Source organism: Salarias fasciatus, chromosome 9 (genome assembly GCF_902148845.1).
Source record: "Salarias fasciatus chromosome 9, fSalaFa1.1, whole genome shotgun sequence".
Lineage (NCBI taxonomy): Eukaryota > Metazoa > Chordata > Actinopteri > Blenniiformes > Blenniidae > Salarias > Salarias fasciatus.
This window is the reverse complement of record NC_043753.1, coordinates 4,544,492-4,560,567: the sequence shown is the minus strand read 5'-3', so window position 1 is coordinate 4,560,567 and position 16,076 is coordinate 4,544,492. Positions and strand designations below refer to the sequence as shown.

General features: G+C 42.6%; 1 long non-coding RNA gene across 1 annotated transcript; it reads left to right on the top strand.

The window, feature by feature from the left end:
• Positions 1-1,919: 1,919 nt before the first annotated feature.
• Positions 1,920-13,244, top strand: LOC115393993 (uncharacterized). The gene is made up of 3 exons (XR_003931989.1): positions 1,920-1,967; positions 12,737-12,915; positions 13,185-13,244. It is a non-coding gene; the product is annotated as an uncharacterized LOC115393993 (long non-coding RNA).
• Positions 13,245-16,076: the final 2,832 nt, after the last annotated feature.

Genomic DNA, 16,076 nt, shown 5'->3' with positions numbered 1-16,076 from the left:
ATGTGTGCCTGCAGCCAGAGAGACTTTACGCTTACCTTGGATAACTCCACTGTCTGCTGAACATCCACCGTAAACAGCTAAACATGTAGGATGCTGTAGGACTCGGAGGCTCTCATTTTTACTGCACAGGTAATGCGCGAGCACAATTAAAGGGGCGTGGCTTGTTCGCTCATGAAAGCAGAGGGAGGGCGGAACCTGGAGACGTTGGATTTAAAAAACCTCTCTCTTTCAAAACTCCGGACACGACCTTTAAGGCACCTGTGCCAGCATGGCATGGCTCTGAGGTCGGGCAGCTTTTAGGACTATTTTAAGGAATTCAGATGTTTCCAGGAGTTCCTTTAATACGCACATTTTGAAAACGTGCCTTGGACAGTCTGGTTTGCTTGATACTGGTGTCTGTTGGGCAGAGTGTGGGATGTCAGGTACAAAACATATCAAGGTGTGGCTTATATCGCGCCATCAATGGTTCTTTTCTTAATGTGTAATGTCCTTTCTTTTGTAGAGTTTCTCTGCTGCTGTTTTGTCTTGGTTTTGCCTTCATTTTCTTGTTTCTTCAGTTTGATTTAGTTGTTTTTAAACATATATTAAGTTTAGAACTTGAGTCAAGTGGTTTAGTGACGGTCATCAACAGTGGAGAAGGTTACCGGCTGGGAGAGGTTCGGCCTTTGTGTGGTTTTCCTCCTTCACCGTTTGTCGTGGTTTACTTGGGACCTTATGAGTGCTGCACGGTGGCAGTGGAGCAGTGATTAGCGCTCTTGCGTCACAGCAAGAAGGTCCTGGGTTCAAGTACCGGCTGGGGCTCGGGGCCTTTCTGTGTGGAGTTTGCATGTTCTCCTCATGTGTGGTGGGTTCCCCCCGGGCTCACCAGCTTCCTCCCACGGTCCAAAAACATGCATGTCAGGTTAATTGGTCACCCTCTAAGTTGCCCCTTGGTGTGAATGGTTGTCTGTGTGTTGGCCCTGCGACAGACTGGCGACCTGTCCAGGGTGACCCCGCCCTCACCTGAAGTAGCTGGGATTGGCTCCGGCCCCCTGCAACCCTGGAAAGGACAAGTGGCAGAGAGTGGATGGGTGAGTGATTGCTGTGTGGTAATCCCGGCATTTAATTGGCCACCGTGCCCCATGCAGCTTCCATCCACTCGGACCTCCTTCGACGGTCACCGTATTCCTGGACCCGCCTGCAGTGGAATGGTTTTAATGTTAACAGCATTGAAGTGATTCAGTAAATAGTTGTGCACCTCGCTGCGATTCACTGTCTTTCTTTTAAGGTTGATTCCTCAGCACTCCAGGGATTCATCAATTTAATTGTTGATTCTAATCTATTTAATTATTTAATAAATGTTATTGATTTCAGTTTGAGCCACGTCTCTTCCTGAAGCAACTGAACCTGTGTGATCTGTTGGAAATTGGTATTTTCCTTCCTGGGGTGGGACTCCTCAGGTGGCGTTGTCTGCTCTATTTTTGAGGTTGGTTTGTTTCCACCCAGTTCTCAACCCTCATCCTTGAGTGAACCTCACCAGAAGTATCGACAAAAACAACAGAGATGTTTATTTTCACTTAATTTGAAATAAATAAACAAGTGTTTTCCACTTTTCAATGTGTGTCTTTGCTTTGAGGATGGAAATAAATATGTGAACAAATACAAAAACAATTTCACAGATTATTGATTAGAGTCGGCTGCCTCGTCAAACCCGAAATATCATCTGCTCCAAGTGAAGCGGAGTCACTCAGGTGTTTATATGAGACATTTACAATCAGCTTCCAATCTGATTATTAGGAGGATTTTTGACCCATGTAAACGTGGCCATTGAGACTGTTCTGGATTTGAGGCTTGCAGCTGATTGGCTGATTCGTGTCTCACTTCCTGGACTGTGAGGGTGTGAGCTGCTGTGTTCAGGTGATCCAGGTGAGTCAGAACTGAGTGAGTTCAGACTCTCAGCTTCCAGTCGACTGTCAGAGGAGAAGCAGGTGAGTGTTTGTCCAATTTTTGTCTTCTGATGTGAAAGTGTTTGGATTAAAAGGTGTGTGTGTGTGCGTGCGAGCGTGCGTGCGTGTGTGTGTGTGTGTCCTCACATGTCTTAACATGAAGAACTGAGTTTCAATTTTCTAATCAACTGTAAATACCATCAATATTTCATAGAAATCAGGAAGACATTTCATGGACAGAACAAATGAATCTGCTCCCAGTAATTCCACTGTTTGCTGAATCGTGTATTACGAAAATTGATAACTTTCTTTATGATGAAATAATCCAAATGATGTTCAGAGCAAACTCACTTCCAGATTCTGTTCAGGAGGAGTTTTGATAGAGACTCAGTCTGACCTGTGAGCTGTTTCCAAGTTTGTTCTGCTTAAAGCGAACAAAGGTGTTGGAAGGAAATGTTTCTTCACTGGAGTTAGACTATGGAATGATGTGACATTTGATTTAAAAACGTGTTACTCATTTTTGTTTTTCAAAAACATGCTTTGTAAATTATTTTTTTCTTACAAATTCTGAATCATTTATTTTGCTGGCTCTCCCTTTTTTAACCATGATCAGTATGCCGCCCACTGAAGCAGGAGAAGGACTCCGGTTCTTTAACTACAGATGGTGTCTTTATTGATGCTCTTAAATAACTAGCAAAGCTAGTAACATGATGCATCCAACCACCGTAGAACTACAAACAGACACAAATAAACAATGAACTTACATATATACAGTGCATGAAATAACAGATCAAATAAAGTATGGAATTAAACTCAACTAACCACTTTGCCCGCTTGTAGCTCCAGATGGGAGGGTGTAGTTGATCTTGTAAATCAAATCTCTTATTAAACTTAAAGTAATACAAACAAACGTCCGCCATCCATCATTGTCTGAGACGACACATTAACGTCAAGGTGAAAAAAGAAAAACGAAACAGGAAGTCACTGAACTCTTGTGGCGGAATGTCAAAATAAGAGTGTGACCCCTGCTGGTCAAAACCAAGAATGACAGTATTACACAAGCACAGCATTTACACTCCCACCAATCACACGCTGTGATTCTCGAAACTATACACAATAAATTGTTTTGACAAAACAAACAAAAACAAAGGGACTTTTCTGAGTTAACCCTTTACTTAGCTTCAAGTAATAACACTGTTTTGTGTATGGCTCTCTCCAAATAAAGTGGCTGAGATGTGCGTCTGCCTCTGTCATCCAGTGTTGTGTCACTGACCAACAGCTTGACCCTTCTGACCCTATTGTCAGCAGATGGGAAGACTTCAATCAATCAATCAATCAATTTATTTTTGTATAGCCCAGTATCACAACAACAGTTGCCTCAGAGGGCTTCAAGATGTTACATTTGTCGGTAAAAGTAAGAACAGTGAATAAGCATAATGGTAATATGTCAATAAACTTGACATATAAACTAATAAACTAAATATGACTTCAACTACCTTTGCCAACTTCCACTGATTTCTTGCCAAGTTTTCATCTAGAAGCAGAACAATGTCGTTTACTTCCGCATTTCTTCTGTCTTTAGTCCATTTTCTTCTTTGCTGCAGACTGAGCAAATACTCCTTTCTCCACCTGGTTCAGAACTCGTTTGAAAGAAACTGAACTCTTTTCCATCTTTTTTGAAGATATAGATCTTCTTTCACAAACTCACCGGGAGGGGGCATGATCACTGAAGACTTCATTGTGAGTATGTGATTGGGAGTCAAGGGTTCTGGGCCTGATGGATCATTGAGATGTACAGCAGTTAAAGGTCGACTGTTCACGATAGCCATCACCTCATACAAGTAAGTTCTCAGAGAGGAGCTGTCGAGTCGACTTGCTGATTGATCGAGGATGGACGTGAGGACACTCCTTACAGTGCGGATTTGTCTCTCCCAGATGCCACCCATGTGACTGGAAGCAGGAGGATTCATGACAAAACTGCATCCCAGTTCTTTCACGCGTTCTTCTGGTAGTCCTCTCATCGTCTCTTGGAATTAATTCCGTGCACCAACAAAATTGGTGCCTTGGTCACTTTGGAGTCGTCTTACGTTGCCCCTTATTGCGATAAAGCAACGCAATGCATTCAGAAAGGCGTCAGAGGTGAGGTCATCCAATACTTCTATGTGAATGGCTCTGGAGCACATGCAAGTAAATATGAGCCCATATTTCTTAAGCTCCTTCCGTCCCTCTTTCACATAGAATGGCCCGAAACAGTCCATACCACTGTGCGTGAATGGAGGCGTACTTTCCATTCTCTCGGGTGGAAGATCAGCCATTTTTTGTTCTTGACTGGGCTTTCTTAACTTCCTGCACTTGACGCATTTGAAGATGAGAGATGACACTTCGCTACTACAGCCGAGAATCCAGAATCCATTGGCACGTATTTCATTCATTGTCATTCCTCGACCCTGATGACACACCTTCTCATGGTAATGCTTCACAAGGAGACGAGAGATGTGATGTCCTTTAGGGAGAATGGCTGGATGTCTGACATGCGGATGGAGTGCAGCTTTAGTCAATCTTCCTCCCACCCTCAGGATACCAAGGCTGTCCACGAAGGGGCTTAGCTTGTGAAGGTAAGTTAACTTGCCCTTGCGGACTTCTTTCTCTTGGCTTTGAGCCTTGATCTCTTCACTGAACACCCTTTCTTGAATCATTTTGATTATGAACTGTTCAGCTTCCTGTCTTTCTTCAAGCGTGGTGACTTTGTTTGATCTTGTTTGTAGACCCTTTGCTTCCCTTGCACGGCGCTTGAGTCTTGCTATGGCCTTTACTACCTTTCTCCAATCTGAGAACTTCTCAAGACGATCTGACAGAGATCTCTCCTCCTTCGCTTTGGTTGTGAGAACCTGCACTCTTTTGAGTTCTGGATCTTCACTGTCGATCTCTTCAGCCTGAGTTTCTTCCTCTTTAGGTAGTTCCTTTTGCCATAGAAAGTTGGGCCCAGTAAACCAGTTTGACTCTACAAGCTCCTTGGCAGTAAGCCCGCGAGACGTGTGGTCAGCTGGGTTATCTTCAGAAGCGACGTATCGCCACTGCTTTCGTTCTGTGCTTGATTTAATTCGCTGAATTCGATTTGCAACGAATACTTGGAACCTCCTTGCATCGTTATTGAGGAATCCCAGGACAACTTTTGAGTCAGTCCAAAAGTATTCCTGTAGGCTTTCCAGTTCCATTTCTCGTTTCAGCAGATCACTTGTCCTTGTGGCGACCACTGCAGCTGAGAGTTCCAATCTTGGGATTGTTGTCACCTTTGTTGGTGCAACTCTTGCCTTTCCCATAACGAGAGTGCAGTAGACTTCTCCAGACTTGGAAACGTTTCTGAGGTAAGAACATTGGCCGTAACCAGATGAACTAGCATCAGAAAAATGGTGGAGTTCGTATCGCTGAACTTCCTTGGCTATGAATGGTGTGTAGCACCGTGGTATTTCCACCGAGGATAGATTGTGGAGATCTTGCAGCCATGCTTCCCAATGTGGCTTGAGGTCATCAGGGGGTGGCTCGTCCCAACCAATCTTGTCCTGGCACATCCTTTGTAGGATCTTCTTTCCTTTTAGGATGAAAGGTGCAAGAAATCCGAGAGGATCGAAGACCGAGGCTACTGTCAACAGCACTCCTCTCCTGGTGAAAGGATTCTCCTTAATTGCGACTCGGAACTGGAACTTGTCGGAACTGATGCACCATTGGACCCCAAGAGCTCGTTCCATCTTGTGATCTCCGAGGGCCATGTCCGGGTCGGTTGCTCCTTCGACACATTCTTCTTTTGGAATTGAGTCAATCACCTTCTGGTTATTGCTGATGAACTTGTGTAAGCGGAGCTGTCCGGTTCTGCAGAGCTCCCTTGCTTCTTGGACAAGCTGGATTGCTTCAGTTTCATCGTCCACACTTGTCAATCCGTCATCAACGTAAAAGTTGCGTTGAATGAACCTCACTGTTGTTTCACTGAACTGTCGTTCTCCTGCCACTGCCAAGTGCTTGAGTCCAAAGTTGGCGCATCCTGGCGAAGATGCAGCACCAAACAAGTGGACCTTCATGCGATACACAGATGGTAGATCTTCCATCTTGCCTTCATCCCACCACAAGAATCGGAGGTAGTCTTGGTCTTGCGGTGCCACATGAAACTGGTGAAACATACGTTCCACATCGCACATGATGGCTACCTTTCCCTTTCTGAAACGGCACAAGACCCCAATGAGGGTGTTTGTGAGATCTGGTCCAGTTAGCAGATGTTCGTTCAGTGATGTGTTACGAAACTTTGCGGAGCAATCGAACACGACGCGAATCTTTCCGGGCTTCTTGGGGTGGTAAACCCCATGATGAGGGATATACCATGCTGTTTCACTGCCTATTTCTGTTTCAGGGACCTTTTCAGCATCACCTCTTGCTATTATGTCTTTCATAAAGGCCACATAATCCCTGCAATATTTTTCATCCCTTTTCAAACGTTTTCCCAGGCATTTCAGTCTGTGTTCGGCACATGCTCTGTTGTTTGGCAGACTTGGCCTCTCAACCTTAAAGGGAAAAGGCATCTCGTAGTGACCGTCCTCCTTCTGCTTGATGCCTTCCTTCAGTTTTGTGAGGAACTGGAGGTCTTCTTGAGAAACTGTAACTTCTTCGCTCATCCTTTCAGCGAAGTCTGACTCAAACACCTTGATTATGTCCGATGGAGAGATCACTTCCTTGACTTGGGTTCTTGAGGCGAAGTGGACTTCAGTCTTGAGCTCAGAATGAGGCATGATAGCTGGTGTGACTTGCTTTGTGATGATACGGTGACTCACGCCTATTTCATCTTCATAGTCGGTGGCAGCGGTGTTATAGCCAACTATGCTCCAACCCAGTGCGGACTTCAGTGCGAAAGGCTGGTTTTCACTGCCATGAATGACATCTCTGGGAGCCAAGGCTTGAGAACAGTTATAGCTGATTAATAACCCTACTTCGCAGTCCAGTTCTTGAGACATCTCATCAGCCAGATGTTCTAAGTGAGGCCAGGACTTTGCTGTTTCGCTTGTGGGTATATGAGATCTGTTAGCTGGAATGTATTCCCTGGTGTAGCTTACTGGGAGCTTGATCATGGTTTCGGACTTCATACCTCTCACTTGTAGACCTGTCACCCGTTCGCTGGACACAACCTTTGTTCTTGATGTTATTGTGGATATCTTGAGCTCTACTGGATCCTTCTTAGCATTCAGGGTGTCAGCTATATCTTTCAAGATGAACGTAGTGTCACTCTGAGTATCAAGCAAAGCGTACACTAGCACTTCTTTGTCTGGTTCAGTTGGTGAGGATACGTAGACTGGAACGATTGGCGAGGTGTGAGTTCCACCTTTTTCTTGGATGATTCTGAGAGAGGTAGCTCCATCTGACTCAAATGTCTTCTTTGGTTTAAACCTCTTGTCTTTGTGGTTTTCTCTTTTTTGGTCTTGTTCAGACTCATCTTTGTCATCAGTTTCATTTGCCTGGTTTTGTTTTGGCTTCTTTCCTTGTTTTTGCTCACCTTTCTCACGGTTTTGATGTAAGCATGTTGGGTGTTGTTTTTCACATGTGTCACACTTGCTTCTTGATTTACAGGCCTTGGAGTGATGACCAGTTTCAAGGCAGCCAAAACAGAGTTCCTCTTGTTGCACAAACCTGACTCTCTCTTCGATTGGTTTTTCGATGAACTTGTAACACTTATGGAGAGTGTGATTTGGTTTCTTGCAGAACGGACACTTGCCATCCATCCCTTCACTTGAGCTTGTAGTGAATGTCTTAGCACCAATGTCGCGTTTTTGGTGTCTCTTAAAGTTGTCTTGTTCGCCTGACTTAGATTTTTCCTCCTTTGAGTTCATAGCCTGCCACGATGTAACAGGGTGGCAGGCAATACGAGCCTCCTTGTTGAGGAATGACACAAAGTCCTTGAAGTCAGGGAAAGCATTGGTTTCATCCTGGATTGTTACAACTGCTCTGTTCCATCGTGAGCTTAGCCAGTCTGGTAGTTTTTGTGCTATCTTCTGATTTTCCACACAATCATTGAGAACTTGTAAACCTTCTACATAGGGCATGGCTGATTCAACGCTGCTCAGAAAATCAGCAAACTCACAAAGATCTACAGTGTCTTTGGGGCCAATTTTGCGCCAGGAATGTATCTTGTCACGGTATGCTTTACCGATCAGAAAGGGATTACCAAATCTGTCTTCGAGCACACTCCAGGCAGCACGGTAAGCCGTTTCCGTTCCCACCAGAAAATGACCTTCAATGGCTCTTTTGGCAATGCCGCCGACATACTTGCGGAGGAAAAACAGTTTCTCTTGGACTGGGAGGTTCTTTCGATCAATGAGAGTTGAAAAGGAGAGCTTCCAATCTGTGTACTTGAGAGGATCCCCCGTGAAGACTGCAGGTTCTGGTATTGGAATGCGATTTGCAGTGATAGCTTCAGCTAGTGTTCTCACCAGATCATTGGGTGTGTCTGATGTAGCTGTTTGAGTGGGAGGGGCTTGATAACTCATACTTGCTTTAGTGAATGCGGCTGCTTGAGGTACAGATACTGAGGTGTAGATGGGTGGATGCGAGGTGAATTCTTTAGTGACTATAGGATGATTAGGCTGTTGGATTTTGGTTTGACTTGTAGGAGTGGGCTTGGTTTGATGTGTTGGAAGCATTTGGGGAAGAAGCTCTTGTGAGGGGAGAGCTCGCGAAGGTGCTGGATGTTGTGATAGAGGAGGTAATGACGGATGATCTTCATCATCATCACTATGAACACTTTCAGAGTACACTTTTAGCTTTGCCTTTGCTGCATTGAGCCTTTTAATTTCCTCCAAACGTTCAACTTCTTTCCTTTTCTCCTCTAACTTCATCCTTCTTGCTGCACTTTCTGCCATAAACTGAGCTCTTTTCATGGCATCCTCAGCTTCCTTTTCACCTTTCTGCCTGATGGCGTCTGCTTCCCTTTCAGCCCTTCGTCTTGCGATCTCTGCTTCATTTTCAGCTGCCAGCATTCGATCTTCCTGCTCTAGTTTTCGGATTTCTTCTTCTTGTTCGTTCTGTGCTTTCATTATTTTGAGTACCTCTTTAGTGGCAGCTACTTCTGTTGCAGCTTGTCTGGCATCCAGTGACATGTAGGAGGACTGTTTGGATTGTTTGGTCTTTTGTGTGGATAAGGAGATGTTGGAGATTGTAGTTTCAAACACGGACTCAGCATCAGGCCAAGTTGAAACTTCTGAACCATCATTGTTGAGGAAGTGCTGAGCCTTTTTGTTTGCAACTATAGTGAGCGCTTGGCATGTATCATTGATTCGACGGATTTCTGAATCTGGATGATGTGGATGTAAAGTGTCTCTTATTTTGAGGTAAACGGCATCAATTTCAGCTCGAGTTGCATTTATTTTGCTCATGATCTCGATCACTTCAGAATTATCATTATACTTGATGGATTTTTTCAGTCCATTTATGTTGTGCTTCCACCTTTCATAGGCTCTCTTGAAGTTTGCTCTCAGATCCTTTAATTTCTCATCAACTAGAGCCTGTCCCTTTTCAGTGAGCGTTCGTGTGCGTTCACTTTTCCTGATGCTTGCAGACTGTGTAGAATTTACCCTGTCTTGAGATGGTAGGTCTGGTGTGGTGGACACGACTGTCTCACTAGCATCTGCTTGCGTATGTGTCTCAACTTGAGCTTGAATTTCCTTTACAGTTGTTTCTGCTTGCTCATTAGTATCAGCTTTCTCTGGTGATGTGCATGTATAGACTGTTTCACCCCTTTGTGACATGTTCACTATGTAGTAGAACTATAAATGCAACAGAAATGTAGGCAAAATCAGTCTATTCTTATCTTCAGAATGATTTCAATAATGTGAAATGAAACACATCAAAGATATGAAACAAATGTCAAGAGACGAAAAGCCAGTATGAATTCTGCCTATGGCCTGAGCTTAATCATGAAATATATCGACAAATCTCTCTTATGGAGGATGCACAAAATAAAATGGAAAGGGGCTGGTATGAAATGTAAACATGAAATGTAAATATCCCTTAAGTGACCTTCTTCAAACTTAAAATTATACAGCCACAAAACTGTACATTCAGCACCACAAATATTGCTCAGTGTGATCAAACACAATTCAGTAGGAAAATATGGAGACGAATAATGACCTCTTACTGCACAAATACCAGAAATCTTCGCACAATCAGGATATAATGCACACACTTTCAATGTGATTATATACAATACTTGGAAAAGAAAAGCTCAGTACTTTTAACTTGTAGTGAGACAACTTGATGAATGGCTTTTACTGTGCGACCAAGTGTAGAGAAAAGTTTGCTGCTCCTTTAAGATGAACGCGGTGAAATCCCAGAGAGATGGAAAGTCCAATGGCAGTTCTGTGCATCGCTACTTCCGAGCCGTTTTCTTCACCGAACCCGCTTGTTTAGCTTTGTCCTCACTGCTCCTTAATCCTTCCCAGTGCAAAGGTTCACCATACGACACGATACATCTTCATCTGCAGACCTTTCCTCTACCCGACGTCCTCAGGAGTCTTCACCCATGGCGCGGTGAAGTGTTCTACTATGCCGCCCACTGAAGCAGGAGAAGGACTCCGGTTCTTTAACTACAGATGGTGTCTTTATTGATGCTCTTAAATAACTAGCAAAGCTAGTAACATGATGCATCCAACCACCGTAGAACTACAAACAGACACAAACAATGAACTTACATATATACAGTGCATGAAATAACAGATCAAATAAAGTATGGAATTAAACTCAACTAACCACTTTGCCCGCTTGTAGCTCCAGATGGGAGGGTGTAGTTGATCTTGTAAATCAAATCTCTTATTAAACTTAAAGTAATACAAACAAACGTCCGCCATCCATCATTGTCTGAGACGACACATTAACGTCAAGGTGAAAAAAGAAAAACGAAACAGGAAGTCACTGAACTCTTGTGGCGGAATGTCAAAATAAGAGTGTGACCCCTGCTGGTCAAAACCAAGAATGACAGTACACAAGCACAGCATTTACAATCAGTTTGACTCTTCTTCCATATTTAAATTTCGGAGTCACTGAAAACAGTGAAGTGTTTCTATTGGCCTCAATTCAAACTCTTGACTTATTGTTGAGCAGCAGAGGTCCAAATAGGTTTGGGCGGAGTGTGATTCAGCCATTCAGTGAGGTCAGGATGTTTTCAGTGCTTCAGGAAGAAGTCGGAAAGAATTTCTTGTGTGATACGAGTGTGGCTTTGATACAAACTGGTGACTTGGAATGACGTTTCAACACATTGAACACTCAGAGATGAATTCCACAATCTAAAATCAGCATCAAAGAGTTCAAATTAGGACTGAAGGTCTCTGAGTTGTTGGTTGTTGTTGTTGAACTTTGTAGTAACTGCTGTCAGGGAGCCTCTGTTATTCATCCCTGGTCCTGATCTTCATGTTGAACTGCATTCCTGAGCTGCTCAACATTTCATCGTTCTGAAGCAGTCGTGATTCTGTGGCGTGTCGGCTGTTTGACCAGCCTGCTGCAAATATGACAGTTGTTCTTCATTAGTTTGGCTCATTTCTTCTAACAAATTATGTTTTCAAAACTCTGAGATCATTTGGCAAAACAGTCTTACTTTCAGCACAAAACCATAGTTCACTTGTAAAAGCTCATCTCTCTCCCAAAACTGTCCACTCATGTTTCAATGATAAATTTCTTTCCCATGTAAACAGTCAGAGCCTCCAAAATGTAAAGAGCCTTCTGAATTGCTTTGGCTCATTTCTCAGAACAGACCAGACGTTCTCAAGACTCTTGGTTCTCTTGTCAAAAACAACCTGGATGGTTCAGCTCAACACCACAGTTCACCTGTCAAAGCTCAGATCTCTTATAAAACTGTTCATTCAGGTGTCAAAACTAAATTTCTTTCTCAAGCTAATGATCAATGCCCTCAAAGTTCTTTGTCCTTTTGGCATCATGTGAGCCCGAACAGTCAAAATGTTTAGATGCTTTATCATTAAGCAGAAGAATTCTGAAATATTCCTCATCTCCCTTCCTGTCTGAGTCCTTCATTCACAATGGTTACTGTGCTGTTTTCTTTTTTAGCTAACAGAATACAAATTGTATAAGAAAAAGAGAAAATTGTTTTACAGTTAGAAAAACCTTCAAGTTTTGTTTTGACACATTGCATTCATACTGCCAAGGAAATTGTTTTTTTTTATTCACACACAAAGTATCTTCCATCCATCAGAGTTCAACATACTGAAAGAAACACAAACAAACAAACAAAAAAAAAAAAGAAAAATGTATGGAGCCTACAGTGCTTTAAATGAAGCTCAAGTTTCAGAGCTCACTTCTTCACTGACCACCCTCCTCACCCTCATGCAAACAGGTCAATATCTGGTATTCATGTTATTGCAGTGTGTTCTGGAATAATGTTGACAGTTGAACAGATGATTTTGCAGGTGATGACTGATATAATGAAATGATGCTGATATGTTTTGGAGTGAACAAGACTGAGAATCAGTCAATCAGTTTAGATCAACATGTCTATTCACTTGTTGAATTGAGCCTTACTGTGCTTAATCAGTTGCAAAGATGTTGTGGGACATCAAGACATGTACTAAGACATTTCCAATGGGATTAAATGAGAAACACCATTCTGTTGTGAGCAATTGCAGAGCGGTTTGGAGATTTGTTCTTGTTGTTTTGAGAATGTAATTTCTGTTTCAGAAAATCAGAGAAACCAATGGAGAAATCTGTAATATCTTCAAGTGACATGAAGTTCATCTCTTTACTTTCTGTTTCACGCTGCATCCAAAACACAGGATCTTATTCTGATAGGCTGATCTGTGTCTCACACTTCCTGCGCTGTGAGGCTGTGATTTCAAAGAAACACTGAGGAGGAGGAGCAGCTGCTCAACAGTCCAACCAGGAAACAAGAAGAGAAGAACTGAGTGAGTTCAGACTCTCAACTTCCAGTCGACTGTCAGAGGAGGAGGAGCAGGTGAGAGTTTGTACAACTTTTGTCTTCTTATGTCAAAGTGTTTAGATCAAAAGAAACTCTGTGTGCGTGTGTGAAAATTGATCCGATGTGACCTGAACCAGCTCTGTCAGTTTTTACTCACTGGAAAAGTCTTAACCTTCAAAGTAGAGACTGTGTGAACCTCCATAACTGACACTGGGAGTTGGTTCCACATGAGAGGAGTCTGATCGCTGACAGTGAGTCTTCAACAGGTTTCACAGCTTTGTTCTTGTTGCTGGTTTCTCTCTCAGCCTGACTGAAGATGAGTGATGTGGGTGAAGAGGAGGACAGAGCAGAGTCTGTGGACAGGGACGAGACGCCAGCTGCTCCTGCAGAGTCCAGGTACAGAATCCACAAAGACACCAAACACAAGAAGAGATGCAGCTCTCAGTGTTTCTGTTGGCTCAGAGTGAGCTTCACTCATTGGACGAATGAATGAATGAATGAATGAATGAATTTATTTATTTATTTCAAACATGCAAAAGAAAACGAAAAATTGGTCATCACCAGAAACAAACACATGCATAGTAAAATTAAAAGAAAATGAAGACTTCAGCAACAACCTGCATGTGTTACTGATCTACATGTTCGAAAAGGAGTAGGAAGAAGTTACTTATTAAATTCTACCCCTTTTATCCACACCCCCTACAGTGATTACATTTACATATTTATACTTTTCATACACAGTCCCAGCATAACATTTCCCCCATATAATACTTAATTTCTGTATATAATCTGCCTCTACTTAATCATTTTGAAGTGTTTTTTCGCGCATATTTTAACATACAAACATACATCAGGAATTATACTTATGCATATACATATATATACATGCACATATATACATATTAAGGCTGTAAAAAATAACGCGTTAATTGCGTTTATTTATGTAATCAATCTCGTTAAAATTTTTAACGCAGTTTAACGCATGCGCATCATGACAAGCCTCACCTCTACCAGCGGGTGGCGGTAGTGCCCAGCTGCCAGCAACCGAAGAAGAAGAAGCCTCACCTCAGCCTCGGCTGATCGAGAAGCTTTTTCGGCACTACAGACTATTTATCTGCTCCTTTATTACGGATTATTTCGAGAAAATTAAGCACATACACTGTCAGTACATTATCATTAAGTATTAAAGTTTATTTAGCCTTTTTTTTCTGTTTCTGAATCGCGGGGGCGGCGCCGGAGCGATTATTTACTTTCACTTCTGTCTGCAGACCTTCTCCTCCCTCCAGACAGAGTCTGCTCTGTCTTTCCACGAGTTTTTCACTCTTTCCGTGTCTTTAAATGGAGCCATCAGGCTGCAGCTCCGTCTACTTTCACTTTTTCCGTCATGTTTTGTCTGCTGCGCGGACGTCCGTGGATCGGTCTGCGCGGACCCCAGCGGACAGGAATTCATGACGATTTTTACGTCACGCGGACCAACGCGCAACGTGCAGCCACGTGGACATGTGAAGCATGGACGGGCAGCCGACAGGAGGCAAAGGAGGCCTGGTCAATTACAGTTTTTCTCCATTGGTTTGGCTCATTTCTTGAAACTGAAATTACATTTTCAAAACTCAAAGATCATTTGGCAAAACGGTCTCACAGTTCAGCTCAACACCATAGTTCACTTGCAAAAACTCATCTCTCTCTCAAAACTGTTCACATATGTTTCAAAGCTTCATTTCTTCCCCATATAAACAGTCAGAGCCTCCAAAAGGTAAAGATCCTTCTCAACAGCTTCGGCTCATTTTTCAAAACAGACCTGACATTCTCAGTTCTCTTGCTTCTCTTGCCAAAAACAACCTGGACGGTTCAGCAGAACCACGGTTCACCTGTCAAAGATCAGATCTCTTCCAAAACAGTTCACTTAGGTGGAAAAACTAAATTTCTCTCTCAAACAAAAGGTCAATGCCCTCAAAATGCTTTGTTCTTTTGACATTGTGTGAGCACTGACAGTCAAAATGTTTACATGTTTTGTCTTTAAGGGCAGAGGAACACTGAAATATTCCTCATGTACCTTTCTACCTGGGCCCAGTCCTTCATTCATAATGGTGACTGTGATAGTTTTTATTTTCTTCTTTGGGTTTTTTAGCTAACAGAAAATATTGTGTATAAGAAAATAAAGACAAAAAGCATTTTACAGTAAGAAGAACCTTCAAGTTCTGATTCACACATCGCTCTCATACCTCCAAGGAAACTGTTAGAATTTTTATTTACTCACAAAGCAACTTCCATCCATCGGAGTTCAATATACTGTAAAATAAAAACAAAGAAACAAAAACAAAAAACAAAGAACTAGAATCTGACACTCAGAGAGGCACAAGCGCAGACCTCTGCCACAGCTCCAATCAGTCACCAACAACAATAAGAACACCATATGTGATTAAAAAAAAACAAAACAAAAAAAAAACATTGTATTTCTCCCCAACACAAACAATATCTGGGAGAAAGCTGTTTGTTGCATGTTCATATCTCAGTGTGTTTCCTCACAGTGACTGACACTCCGGAATCCCCCTGTTTTTGTCTTTTCTGGATCCTGGTATCCGGAATACTTCCTGATCTGGATCAGCAGCTGATATCTCTTAGAGTCCTTGAAGATCTTACTGTAATTTTTTGCTGAGCCCCCTTGTCATTTATTGTTGAGTTATGCCCAACTATGTCAAAGACTGCCCTATCTCTCAATGATAAAGAATCCTTTAAAAAATTCCTGGATCCAGACAGTGATCCGGATCGTCACCAAAATTTAATGGATTCTAAGTTAGCCCAAGACCCTCCTTTCCACAAAGTTTCATTGCAATCCGTCGATAACTTTTTCCGAAATGTTGCTCACAAACCAACCAACCAACAAACCAACCAACAAACCGATGTGATTACATAACCTCCTTGGTGGAGGTAACAAAACAAAAAGGAAAATTGTATGTAGCCCAATGTAGTGTAAATGAAGCTGGAGTTTCACAGCTCACTTCTTCACTGGTCTCCCTCCTCACCCTCCTGACTGTCCTCCTCACCTTCATTCAAACACATCCATGTCTGATATTCATGGTATTGAAGTGTGTTTTTGACTAATTTCGACAGCTGAACAGATGATTTTGCAGGTGGTGACTGATACAATGAAATTCGGCTGATATGTTTTGGAGAGAACAACCATTAGACTGAGAATC